Genomic DNA, 14,135 nt, shown 5'->3' on the forward strand with positions numbered 1-14,135 from the left:
GCTAGACAAGGAGAAACAGCCTCTCCGTGTCTACCCTGTTAGGCACCCTAAGAATCTTCTATGTTTCAACAGGTCTGCTCTCTTTCTTCTAAACACCAATGAGTACAGCTCAAACTATGCAAACTTTCTTCATAAGGTAGTCACTCCCTCCCCGAGATCTGCCTAACAAACCTTCTGTGTACTGCCTCCCGTGCCTGTACCTCTTTACATAGATAAGAAACCAAAACTGTTAGCAGTACTCCAGCTAAGGGGAAAAACAGGAAGCAAATGCCTTTATAAACTCAACCATAGATATGAGGCGTGAATCTGGCGGAGTACACTTCTTCCTCCAAGTTCTGGAAAGTACACATATACCTTCAGTTACTTGGTTCTTACAAAAACAAAGCCATTTCCTTAGGCAAACACTAAACAGCTCGGGTGATGCTTCCCTGTGTTGATCAGAGTATGAGAAGTCTCATTGGGATGCAGTCAGGCCTATTGTTGTTAAGTGCTTTCAGTGCTGAGGGGGAGGACTCACTAAGCAAGTAGCCCAGACTATCAACATGATGAGGGCAGGCAAGTGGGGCTATACTTAAAAGGACTGATGAAGGGCTTTTGCCTGAAACGACGAGTCTCCTGCTCCTCGGATGTTGCCTGACCTGCTGTACTTTTCCAGCACTACACTAATCTTGACTCTGATCTCCAGCATCCGCAGTACCCACTTTCCTCTAAACTTGAAAGGTATTCAAACTCAGAACATCTTCCATGCGTGCCTTTGTTGAAGAACCATTGGAGGCATAGGTTCACCAAGTTGTGACGAGAGGTCGGTGCGCTGATGGTATAGGGACTGCTGAGTGTTGTAGCTCCTTTTATGGTTTAAATGGTGGAGAAAAGCTACTCCACTGTGATGCTCTGGCAGTTGCAATGAACAGACAGACAATGACTGCACCAGGCCGCTAGAGATGTCCAGCACTCAACCTCCTGTGTGACAGCCATAGAAATGTCAAACAACATCGGAAAATTGGAGCAGGAAACACATGCCAAGAGATTGAAGAACAGCTTCTTCTCCACTATTCTATTAACCCAACATACTTATGTAAGGTATGATTTAGCATGCAAAACAATACTTTTCCCTGTATTTGGTACATGTGACAACAATAAATCAAATCAAATCAAGGGAGTAGACTACTCATCCCTTTGAGCCTGCTCTGCCACTCAACATGATCGCGACTGATCAACTAACTCAGTCCTCTGTTCCTGCTATCTCTCCATACCCTTTCATCTCCTTAACTCTTCTTGAAAACAGTCAACTTCTTGGCCTCAGCTGCCTCTGTGGTAGAGAATTCCGCAGATTCCTGACTCTGAGTTTCGGAATTTCTCCTCATCTCAATGGCTTACCCCTATCTTTAAACTGTGCCTCCTGCTTCTGGACTCCCCTATCAATGGGAACATCCTTCCTGTGTTCACTCTGTTTAGTCCTGTTTGAGTTTTATAGGTTTCTATGAGATTCCTCCCACATCCTACCACCCCACCATCAACCTCCCCCCCACCCCCACATTCTTCTAAATGTGTCTCCTTTGCAGTGGGAATCTCACAATTCTTTACTGGAGCATGAGGCATTGATTGGACAGCAGTACAGAGGGTAGCATCCTCTTAAGGCACTAGAACCAGGTTCTGTTGAGCCACCAATGGGCATTAACCTTGACAGCCATCTCCAATCAGACTGCCCTCATGTGGTAGGATGGGCAGGAGGCAGGAAGAACTCCAGTTTTAAGCCAGGCAGCATCAGGAAGTGGAAAAGTTGACATTTCAGGCGTAACCCTTCTGGGGGCACGTGCGGGGGGAGCTGCAGATAAAGGGGGTGCTGGGGGCAGGGTGCTGAAGTGGGGATAGGTGAAGACAGGTGGAGGGTACGACCTGATTGGTCAATGGGAGGAATGAATCCGGTTGGCAGCAGGGAGTAGTGGGAGGGATGGGGAGAGACTGGGAAGGGAGTCGGGGGATGGGAAGGGAAGTTATTTGAAATTGGAGAACTCACCGCCGTGTCTTCCAGGCTATAGGCTGTCCAATTGGAAGATAAAGTGCTGTTCCACCAACAGAAGCTGTGGTTTGTTTTGGCATTGGAGGAGGCCAAGGATGGTCATGTCGGAAAGGGAGTGGTTGGGGGAAATGAAATGGGCGGTGACTGGGAGGTCTGGTCGGTCCCTGCGGACCCAGCTGCAATGTTTGGTGAACTTGCCTTCGTTCCTGGACAGTTGAAAAGCAAACCTCTGAGCAGGAGACATTAAAACCTGGTCTCCCGCATCTCTAGGGGTGATGAGAAGAGGGTGGGTGACCCTCTTGGGCTGCAGAGAGGGAGGTGCAATCTGATTGCCTTTTAATTTCAGCTCTCGGCATTTAATGCCTGAAAGATCTTAGAGTGGGGAAAGAGGCTACTTGGCCCATCGGATTTGCACCAACCCTCCGAGCAGCATCCTACACAGACCCACCCTCTTACCCTATAACCCGGCATTTCCCATGGCCAATCCACATAACCTGCACATCTTTGGACTGAGAGAGGAAACTGGAGCACCCAGAGGTGCAAACACGGGGAGAATGTGCAAAGTCCACACAGACAGTCGCCCAAGGTTGGGATCCCATCCAGGTCCATGGCATTGTGAGGCAGCAATGCTAACCACTGAGCCACCATGCCACCCCATCTTCATAGTGGGGCACAACTTCCTTTTTGCCCACTGCTAAAACACAGCATTTCACTGTTCATGACTATGATCAAGCTGAGAAGAATGTCTGACATGGGGTAAACTGTCCTGCCCATGGGTTAAAATCCCTTGCTCTTTTCTACTTGCCTTCAGCCAGAGAGCAGTGGATCTGTGGGACTCATTGCTGCAGAGAACTGTGGGGGCCACGTCAATGAGTGCCTTTAAGACAGAGACACAGGTTCTGGATTGGTAAGGGGATCAAGGGTTACAGGGACAAGGCAGGAGAATGGGGTTGACATACATGGAATGGTGTTGCGGACACAATGGGTCAAATGGACTAATTCTACTCCAATGTCATATAGCCTTACACTTAGTCTAAAGACAAAGCAAAATTCTCCACAGCATCTAGGCTGTGTGTTCAGTTGCGATGGAAAACAGCATCAAATTAGGTTTACACAATAGTTAAATGGGTCCCCAAGTGTTACCCTGGCTGAGACCGACACTCTTACACACTGACCCAATCTCTCACAGTTTATGCAGTAGCTTTTCAGTAAAGATGAATGAAAATTATAGCTTGTGGAAAGACGGTCCCTGAAGGGATAACCACCCGAGACAGTTTGCTTGCACTCAGCTCATGTGCAGTCCAACCTGACAGTCTGCTGTGAAAATTAATTGTGTCGCTCTGAAACTAACTCAGTGGCAAAGCAGGCTTGAAGGGGCTGAATGGCCTCCTCCTGCCTGGACAATTATTCTGACCTGCAATTAATCTTAATAAATCAAAGAGAGTTAAGTTCTTGAATCCATTCAGGTGATGGGGACTTCAGTTGAATTTAATCTACCGTCTGTTCGTAATTTGCCCAAACCACTGAGTTGGTCAGCTGCAGTTACATGGCCATGGTTTATGATAAGTTCAACCAAGCTTAACATAGACATCAGCAATAGCATCCCCAACATCCTGGCTGGCCACTCTGTTGTGCTCTGCTTTGAACATCAGTGCTCACAGCTTCTACCCTACCCTGGTGTTGTGTGATTTTTAACTTTGTACACCCCAGTTCAATACCGGCATCTCCAAATCACTTCTGCTCTCAGCTAGCCATTCCTCAGACTCCTGGCATATTCTGGCACAGATGTCACTCCAAATTCCCCTGCAGCTTGGGAAAGTGTGATGGACTGACCCCTTTATCCTTCTAGCAGCCCTGCCAGAACGATCAACTTTTGTGGCCTCTGGCCATCACTTTCGAGAGGTTTATTAGCCGCATCAGTGACTGAAAGAACATTTCTATATTCAGTCCCTCTGGCTGCTGTCCAGTATAGTTCAACTTCACAGTTTACAACCCTTATCTCTCCCTGCTTTTGCCCTGTCACCACCATCCCTACTTTTCTCTGTATCCCTTCGTACCCTTACAAAAAGAAAACAATAATCGCGGTGGCTCTGTGGTTAGCACTGCTGCCTCACAGCGCCAAGGACCCAGGTTCGATTCCACCCTTGGGTGACTGTCTGTGTGGAGTTTGCCCATTCTTCCCTTGTCTGCATGGGTTTCCTCTAGGTGCTCAGTCTAAAGATGTGCAGGTTAGGTGGATTGGCCATACTAAATTGCCCCATACTGTGCAGACTAGGTGGATTAGCTATGGGAAATAGGGGAGAAGGTCTGAGTGAGATGTACTTCAGATGGTCAGTGTAGACTCAACAGGCTGAATGGCCTGCTTCTATATTGTCAGGATTCACTGAATCTCGGTGTTAGGAAATTTCAACTGCTCACGCCCAACATCTGCATCCTTCATTTTGGGAAGGGAGTTCCAGATTACCAGTGCTCCTTGTCTGAAAGGATTTTGGGTTGATTTCTATCTTGAGCTGTGTTATTAAAAAAAAACCTGAAGATGCTGGAATTCAGAAACAAAAACAGAAATTGCAGGAAAAGCTCAGCAGGTCTGGCAGCATCTGTGGAGAGAAATTAGAGTTAACGTTTCGACTAAATGTTAACTCCAATTTCTCTCCATAGATGCTGCCAGACCTGCTGAGCTTTTCCAGCAATTTCCCTTTTCCTTAGCTCTGTTCTCAGCCCTCGTCCCAGATGGAGTCGTTTTTATTTGTTGTTCCCAGGGGGCTTATGGTATGCCCCTATCTCTGGGCCTGTCAGTCCAAATTTAAATCCTACCTCCCTGGAGGTTTCTCATGACTAAACAGGCTGATGAGAAATGATTTCTCCATATCAGCCAAAGCAACTTTTCTCATTAACTTAAATATTTCATTCAAGCACATCTCAACCTTAGGAGACAGTGAAGTCTGCAGATGCTGGAGATCAGAGTTGAGACTGTGTTGCTGGAAAAGTACAGCAGGTCAGGCAGCACCCGAGAAGCAGGAGAATCGACATTTCAGGCCAGAGCCCTTCATCAGGAATACTCCTCGGGTGCTGCCTGACCTGCTGTGCTTTTCGAACATCTCAATCTCAGACACGCAAGGTCCTACAAGTTTACGCAGCCTGTACTTGCAAATTAATCCTCTAAGACCTGCAAAAATTATTTGGGTAGATCTGCAGATTGAGTGAACCTACAATCTCCAGCAAAACTTGGGAATCCATGGTTGAGTTTCCCTCATAATAATATGCCCCTCTCATCACTGGATCATTGTGGCCTCCACACTTTATTTTCACCTGCCCTAGGGAGGGATGCCTCCAGGGTTCACACTTTGAACCCCTTGCTTTCGCGTTGCCCCTAACCCCGACCTTATTTGTGAACTCCATATCCCTGTATCTTACCCCGTGGGCTGAAATGGGTACCTCTGGGGTTTAAAGAGAGACTGCGAAGACAAAGCAGTCAGGTCCTACAGACTGAAAACAGGATTGCACGGACTCGTTTGAATTTACAAATGTCTTTTATCTGCTGATTCACGTTGAAGAATTTGTAGCCAAGTTGGAATGCAGCAGAGTTGGGGCTTCCAAATCCCACAAATATAGTCCATAAAATGTGGTAAATTTGTAACAAAGGCAAACGTGGGAGCTGCTGCACTGGTTCACTAATGACCAGATAGTCCGTTTTTTAATTAATTAATGGGATTTGGGCACCAGAGGGCCAGCATTTATCGCCCATCCTCAGCTGCCCTTGAGAAGGTGATTGTTGAGTGCTCTTCTTGAACCACTGCAGTCCACGCGCTGTAGGTAGACCCACAGTGCCTTTAGGGAAGGAGTTCCAGGTTTTTGACCCAGCGATCGTGAAGGAACGGTGATATATTGCTGAGTCCCAGGATGATGAGCGGCTTGGAGGGGAACTTGCAGGGAGTGGTGTTCCCATGTATCTGCTGCCCTTGTCCTTCTAGATGGTCATGGTTCTGCATTTGGAAGGTGCTGTCTTAGGAAATATAGTCACTCTGGTGAATTAGTTCTGATGTAAGGTGGTAGAGGGGTTACAAATGCCAATAGCACCATGGAGAACTCCCCAGTTCTTCCTAAAATGGGATATATTTAGATCCACCTGAAAGACAGTGAGAGTGTGGCACTCCCTCAGTATTGCGCTTGGCAGTACGAGCCTGGTTTATGTACAGAACGGTTTGGAACTCCGGCCTGTCTGTCTCTGAGATGGGTGAGTGCGTGAGAATTGAGATATAGCTGACATTGAGGCTGGCAAGTATTAGATGAAACTGCCCACTGGGGAGGTGCGAGGATGCTTCTGAACAGTACTGGGATCAGTCGGTCAGGGAATGTTGTCCAAATGGACCCTAGTTGGGGAAAGGGGAGTAAGGTGGTGGAAATGGAATAAAGACTTGTACACCTGTTGTCTTTCATTGTGTAAAACAAATAAAACAGCGGCTTTTTGCTTAAAAAGCCAGTCTAGTAAACAGGAGATGCCAGGTTCAAACCCCAGTGGTACTTGCATGTTGTATTGAAGGCCCATTGTTTAAACTTCTCGTAAGTGTCATGTTGCTGAGCAAGTGACTCAGTGTGCTGTTTGAGTTTCAGACTATTGATGATTTAGTGTTTCCGCTTCTATTCCCTGGTTTAGTTCTACCAGTGAATATTGTTTCTTCCCTTGCCTCCATCTTGAGCGGGAATGAAGACCATTCTCAGCAATCAGGTTGCTGACCACTTCTGATGGCATTGATGTGACTTTGAAAGGCTGAAGAGATATTGTAAAGGGGCCTCGAGAGATATTGCGCAGAGAATTTAATCACATTAACCTAGAACCCAGCCCTCTTGGCTGGAAGAAAAAGAAGCTCCGAGTTGACAAATGGTGGGGTAACAGAAAAGAGCTGGGCACGGTGCGGACAATCTGTAGTCATGTACAGGATATGATCAAGGGGGTCACATGAGGCTTCTGTTACAAGAGGAGATCAGTCTCTGCTCACTTTCCCAATAATGTGGTTGTTCAGGATTCAGGATCTCTAGCAGAAATCTGTAACCTCCTTGGAGAGAAGTATGTTCGTAGGGAGTCCATATGAAGCCAGGTGTTTCATGGATAGTTTCCCAGGCCTAGAAAGATGAGCTTGTTCTTGAGGGAAACAACATTGAGTTGGTGTCAAACTCCACTGTTCTTATTGAACAAGCAGCAATCATGAAAAAGAAGGTTACTTGTAAGTTCCTGGATGGCATCTATGTGAGTGAAAAGACCACTGTTGTTCCACAGTTCAATGATTAACACTCAGCTCTTTGTGATGCTTAAAACTCAGATTATGATGTAGAATAAATGTTATGGACTAAAAAAAAAATTAACAGGAGAGGGACTTTGAGATTTGACCTTGCCACCCATTTCCCTGTAAGTTGCTGTTTCTTGTAAACTGCTGCATATTTAGATTACATTCCAGTGTGGAAACAGGCCCTTCGGCCCAACAAGTCCACACCGACCCGCATTTTACCCCTTACCTAACACTACGGGCAATTTAGCATGGCCAATTCACCTGACCTGCACATCTTTGGACTGTGGGAGGAAACCGGAGCACCCGGAGGAAACCCACGCAGACACGGGGAGAACGTGCAAACTCCACACAGTCAGTCGCCTGAGGCAGGAATTGAACCCAGGTTGCCGGCGCTGTGAGGCAGCAGTGCTAACCACTGCGCCACCGTGCCGCCCTTTGTTCATTGCTGACTGTACTTTGTATATCTTGATAAAATTTTTTTAAAAACAGGTGATTTAGACTCTCCTCAGTTCAGGGGCCTGACTCTGAGCTGGCTGGTTGCCTACAGCCAGTGTACTGTGCACGAGTAAATAAAGGGTGACTTGGTGACGGGATACCAGCCTTTGTGCAGTTATTTCTCATACCCTTCAGGACTTGGATGGCTTAAAGCGAGGGCTTTGTGCATTGTTCAAAATCTCTTGTAAGAATTGGATGTAAGTGGGCTGTTGTGATTTAACACCCCTCACTACCTGCTCTCAGACACAGTCAAAAAGGGCATGCAAGATGTGGAGATTCCCTGGGTGTCCCTGGAAGTGAAATCTGTGCCCAAACAGTCAGCAATGGGATTAAAGCTTCAGGTGTCTAAGGCACTAGCCCTGCAGTAGTCATTGTGTATATACCACCCAGAATGACAGCCTATAAAAGGCAGGGTTAATCTCAGCCGCCTCATCCGTCAGGGAGCTACCAGTGCATCAAGATGATGATAGATGTGAAATTATTACAGGGCTGTCACCGAGGTACTTACTGCCATTTGTAACTAGCTCGGGAACTCACATGCTTTTTATTAAACATCCACATTAAGTCAACCCTGGTCACTGTCAAGCTGAATTCAGTGGTCTTACTGAAAGCAGTAGCTATGAGAACTATCACAGCCGACGCTGAAGTGAAACACCAAGGGGCCCCGACTCACGACACTGGAATAAATATTGTTACAAATAGATCCTTTGTTAAACCACAAGATGCAAATTCCTGCCACAGATCTTGAGGGGTGAAGAAAAAAAAAAGGAAGTGCCTGATTGATTTAACAGTTTGAATATATGAAGCCTGCAAACTGCTCGTAGGCAGATATTTTTCATTGCAAGGGAAATACAGGCAAGTTTCACAGTTACTAAAAGGTGTGAATTTACAGCTTCCCAACCGACAGTGTCAAACTACCCAGCTGCGGATAAAATAATTCAACTACCAATATAAATGAGCCATTTTGTTTCGCTCTGTGGAGTTTGTCATTTACCTCCAAATAGGACGATGCGTGAGCAGGAAATGGAAGTTTGGAACGGTTGGCGAGATACAAGATGCTTCCTTAGCCATGGCAGATCTGATATGATATACTGTTACTGCAACAGAGAGGTAAACTCCTATCCTTTACTGCAGTCACTGGGTTATTCAAAGAGGGACACTTTGCCAGTGACATGCTAGCCCATTATCTGTCTCTCGCTTTGCATAATTATCCATAATGAGGCAGCATTTTAGAATCCATTCGTTCCCCCGAAACGTAACCTGACCGACTGTGGGAAGATAAATTTTACTGTTGCTCATTTGTACCACTGCCCCATTGTGAATGCCAACCTTGGTCCAAAGCATACTTTGAATAAATGCCAGGATTTAGGAAATAGGGAGGTAAAGGAGTAGCTGATTCACATATTCTCTGTGAACTCCCCTACCACCACCAGGCTGCTTCCTTGCACTGGACTTCCCCTTCGATCATTGCTAAAAACAGGAAATGCTGCGAGAGTTGGTGTCATCATCAAAATTAGCTGAGCGGCTGTATTTTTAGCTGATATGCAAAAATATCATGTTCCCTCATTCTTTCCATGTGTTGCACACAGGGACCCAATCTCCATCCATCACCTCATAATCCAAGCGCACTGCTCTGCGTAAGGGTCAGTGGACCCGAAACGTTAACTTTGATTTGTCCTCACAGATGCTGCCAGACCTGCTGAGCTGCTTCAGCAACTTCTGTTTTCGGCACTGCTATGTCAGCCTGCCCTAAGCTCATGGAGTTATCGCAGGGCCCAGGTGGAGGCTATTCGATCCATTGAGTCTGTGGCATGTTACTCGCAGAGCCAACTAATCATCTGCATTCCTAATTCCATCCACATAATCCTGAAAGATTGTTTCCTTTCAATGTCCATTCAATATCTTTCCATAAGGCAGAGGAGCAGACGAAGGTCATTCGCTGTTCATGGCTAATCTGAAATCCCACAATTTGGATGGCATAATGGCTCAATGGTTAGCACTGCTGCTGCACTCTGCCAAGGACCCGGGTTCGATTCCAGCCTCGGGTGACTCTCTGCAAGGAGTCGCACATTCTCCCCATGTCTGCATGGATTTCCTCCCGTAGTCTATAAGATGCACAGGTTAGGTGCTAAATTGCCCAGTAGTGTACAGGGATATGCAGGCTAGGTGGGTTTCCCACAAGAAATTACAGGGATGGGGTGGATCTGGGTGGGATTCTCTTCAGACGGTTACTGTGGATATGATAGGCCAAATGGCCTGCTTCCACACTGCAGGGATTCTAAGTAGGCCATTAAGCGCTTCCTGACTGTTCTGCCATTCAATGAGATAGTGGTCAATCTGATAATCCTCTTGGCTAACTTTTCTACACAACTCTTGATTCCCTTCCTGATTAAAAATATGTCTATGGCAACTGTCAATGTACTTAATGAACCAATCTCCACAGCCCTCTGTGGTAAAGAATTCCACCCAGCCCATAATCCTTGACCATCTCTGCTTCCCTCATGGAGTCCGGGATCTAGCATGTACTGAAAATTGTTCAATCAAGCTCCAAACCTCCTCCCTTTTTCTGAGTTTCCATGTAATCTTACTTTTAAGAAAATCTACCCATCTATTACATTAGAAGCTCTATTCCGATCACCTTCATTTTATCATTCAAACTGGATCTCTTCAGTGGAGACACCACTTTGTACTTGTCGGCATGGTCTGAACAGCTTAAACCCCTAGCTACTGACCTCAGCTGAAACCCTGACATTCCTGTTAATTTTTTTTTTAATGACTTGCATGAAATTTTCATTCCCTAAAGAATCACGAATATCCACAATGCTGACATCAGGAAGCAAACACTTTACAAACGTAGCATGGGGTCCCCTAATAATAATATTCAGTATTAAATCCTTCTACTGTGCTTGAGAAACAACTAGCAGCCACAAGATGCTACATACTTTCAGCTCGCACACTACCCACTTACCTATTTCACACCACGAGTGTCCCTATTCGGCTCACAAAATAAGTGGAACGTTTGCAAAACTCTCGACTGTATATTTTAAAGATTAATGACAGTCTGTCATTCTGTGGAAAGCTGTAATTGAACTCTTCTGTCTGGATCTGTCTTACTAAGCTGACTGCTGAACAAAATCACTGCTTCGCTCGTGATGTACGATACAGATTGACTGGAGTAAATGCTAAGACAGCCGGACCAGCGTCGATCAGAACTGAGAAAGTCTTCCAGGCTGTGCAAGGGGGAGATACTTAAATGGGGATGAAAGTCTGCATCCATTAAAGACTATTAATGCCAACCTGGCAGACCTGTGAATTTGGATGGAATATCATTGTATGAGTCTGAGCCTTAACCTTTCACCTGAAAAATGAGGGACATGGGCCAAACGCAGACAAGTGGGACGAGTTTTAGTTTGGGAAACTTGGTCGGCATTGGACCAATGGGTCTGACTGCCCATGCAATGTTCCTCCACATTTATTCATAGCAGATGGAGTTTATAGAGGACATCCAGAACAGCCTTTGAGAAGATGACGATAAATAATCCTCTTGGATACAACTGACTGACTTCCTAGATCCTTTCAGAGGGCAGTTAAGAATCAACCGCAAGTGGGCCTGGAGTTACATGCAGGCCAGACTTGGTGACAATGGTAAATTTCCTTCCCTCAGAGACATATGTGAACCAGATGGGTGGAGGGTTGCTCTCTGAGTGAGATCAGAAGATAAAAAAATGACAGACCTCATCAGTGTTACAATGCACAGGGAATGCACAAGAACCAGAACTAATACTGTAGTGCAGACCTGCCCTGAGATTAGCTGTTTGACCCCCTTTCCCAAGCTCAACTGCAACAGTGAGTCCCAGCTTAAAAGAACATTTCTTGCAATAGTGATGACAATTTACATTAAAACTTTTTGTGGAATGGGCACAAGTCAAGCAATTTGGTACACTTGCCTTTATTGGTCAGTGCATTGAGTACAGGAGTTGGGAGGTCATGTTGCAGCTGTACAGCACATTGGTCAGGCTATTTTTGGAATACTGCATTCAGTTCAGGTCTCCCAGCTATAGAAAAGAGTGAAACTTGAAAGGATTCAGAGAAGATTTACAAGGATGTTGCCAGGGTTGGAGGATTGAGCCATAGGGAGAGGCTGAACAGGCTGGGGCTGTTTTCCCTGGAGAGTCGGAGGCTAACCTTAGAGGTTTATAAAATCATGAGGGGCATGGATGGATCAAACAGCCAAGGTCTCTTTCCTAGAGTCCAAAGCTAGAGGGCATCTGTTTAAGATGAGAGGAGAAACACTTAAAAGGAATGTAAGGGGCAACTTTTTCACGCAGAGGGCGGTGCGTGTATGGAATGAGCTGCCTGAGGAAATGGTGGAGGCTGGTACAATTACAACACTTAAAAGGTACCTGGATGGGTATATGAAAAGGAAGAGTTTAGAGGGAGATGGGCCAAATGCTGACAAATGGGAGTAAATGAATTTGGGATGTCTGGTTGGCATGGACGAGTTGGATCAAAGGATTTGTTTCCTGCTCTATGTCTCTATGATGTTTTAACTCTACAGTAATTGCCAACAGAGTCTGACTGGGCAGTTGGAGACGAGTAGTACAGTAAAGTGTGACTGTAGGTTGTTGGAGTAAATGCTCACAGTAGGGCATTACCACAAACAGGTGGAGGTATAATTGATGAGATTAATGTAGTTTGTATCTGCCTGTGCCACCAGTCAATGCACTGCAGCATCAGAATCCACTAGTTGCTTGATGAAGGACTGCCTCTATCACAGAGCAGCAATCGTGCCGAAGACAGAGGAAGATATTGATGAAGAACTGTGGCTGGCTGCACTTTTCACTAAACCATGACTCCTCCTGCCCACTTGGCCTGGGAGGGGACACTACCAGAGCTTCTCAGCCTGGGGTTAAATTATGATCAGCATTTCGAGAATGGGTAGCCACTGTTTAGTAGGACATGTAGGGTTCGACCTCCAGTTACTTTCCCAACATGCTACTTCACGGGTGCTTGGAACATTCTGCAAGAACTTTTTATTCACAGTTTGATCCATTGATACATTCTCTCAAGACTCTGCTCCCTTCCAGTTCTCTCTCTGCAATCTCATTCTAACAGTTTACAAAATGCCAGTACCCAGAGGGTGTATGGAGGAACACTAAGTCTAGCTGTCATTGTTTCAGAATATGATGTTTCTCTTTTCAAATGCAGATGGGAGACAGAATTTGCTTTCTCTGAGTCATTCGGAATGTGGAACTTTGTTCCCTGGGAGTTGGTGAAGGCAAGATCTTTGTATTTATTCATAGTCTACTTGGATGGATTGTTGATGGAGGAGGGAGTTAAGGATTTTGGGGGGGGAGAGCAGGCAGGAATGTGAAGCTGAGCCCATGAACAGACCAGCCATGATCTTATTGAATGGCTGAGGATATTCAAAGGACCCAATGACCTACTCTGGCTCTTAAATCCTATGCTCCTAATGTTAATATCATCAAATCTACAGACACCACGCTCAGATGCAACAGGGAAGGCACTCTCATTTGCACATTACTGATGGGGAGAAGCTAACAGGAACACCCTACTGTGAGCCAGTACTCTAACAATCTACAGTCACACTTTAATGTAATATTGGTCTCCAACTGTCCTGTCAGACTCTGTTTGTAGAGGAGGCAGCCTCAATGGTTAGTTCCAATCCTTGCTTACAACCTAGGTCTGGTACCACAACACTGATGCTGAATATCCTCACTGACACAGCTCCCATACCATGTCTAGTATACTGATCGTGAAGGAACCTGTTTGGGAGAGGTCACAGCACAGAAACAGATAAGTGAATAATTTTAAGTGTGGCCTTGCTATAAATCTGCAGTAATGAGTAGAGTGGGTTCTTTCTTGATTATATGTTTTATTGAGCTATGTCTCTTGATTAAACTTAAAACCATAAGCCATAAGTACTAAGTTAGCCTGGAGCAGTTTTGTAGAAGAAATAGATGGTTTTATTTTCTGGGTCTGCAGATTGGAAGAAGCAAAAATGGTCCTCAGTAGAGTGATACGGTCTTCTTGTCAGATGTGGAAGTTTATGTTACTGAGGATTATATCTGCAATAAATGCCAATGGTTGAGAATCCTATCAGATCGAATGGATTGGTTGGAGCAACAGTTAGAGACAATAAGGAAGTTACAAAAGCAAGGGGATGAAATGGATGGCAGTTATAGGAAGGGAGAAAAGTCACAGATACAGTCACATAGATGGGTTAACTCCAGGAAAGATAATAGAGATAGGCAGATAGTGCAGGAGTCTTCTGTGGCAATCCCCATTTCAAACAGGTTTTGGAAAATGTAGGG

The 14,135-nt window shown here is 45.5% G+C and overlaps 1 protein-coding gene and 1 pseudogene across 11 annotated transcripts in view; one reads left to right on the forward strand and one right to left on the reverse strand.

The window, feature by feature from the left end:
* The window catches only part of sox5 (SRY-box transcription factor 5), a 372,706-nt gene that overhangs the window by 52,476 nt on the left and 306,095 nt on the right, over positions 1-14,135 (reverse strand). The window lies entirely within an intron of this gene.
* LOC140466741 (large ribosomal subunit protein uL6 pseudogene) lies at positions 6,723-7,307 on the forward strand (annotated as a pseudogene).

Source organism: Chiloscyllium punctatum, chromosome 44 (genome assembly GCF_047496795.1).
Source record: "Chiloscyllium punctatum isolate Juve2018m chromosome 44, sChiPun1.3, whole genome shotgun sequence".
In the NCBI taxonomy this organism is placed as follows: Eukaryota; Metazoa; Chordata; class Chondrichthyes; order Orectolobiformes; family Hemiscylliidae; genus Chiloscyllium; species Chiloscyllium punctatum.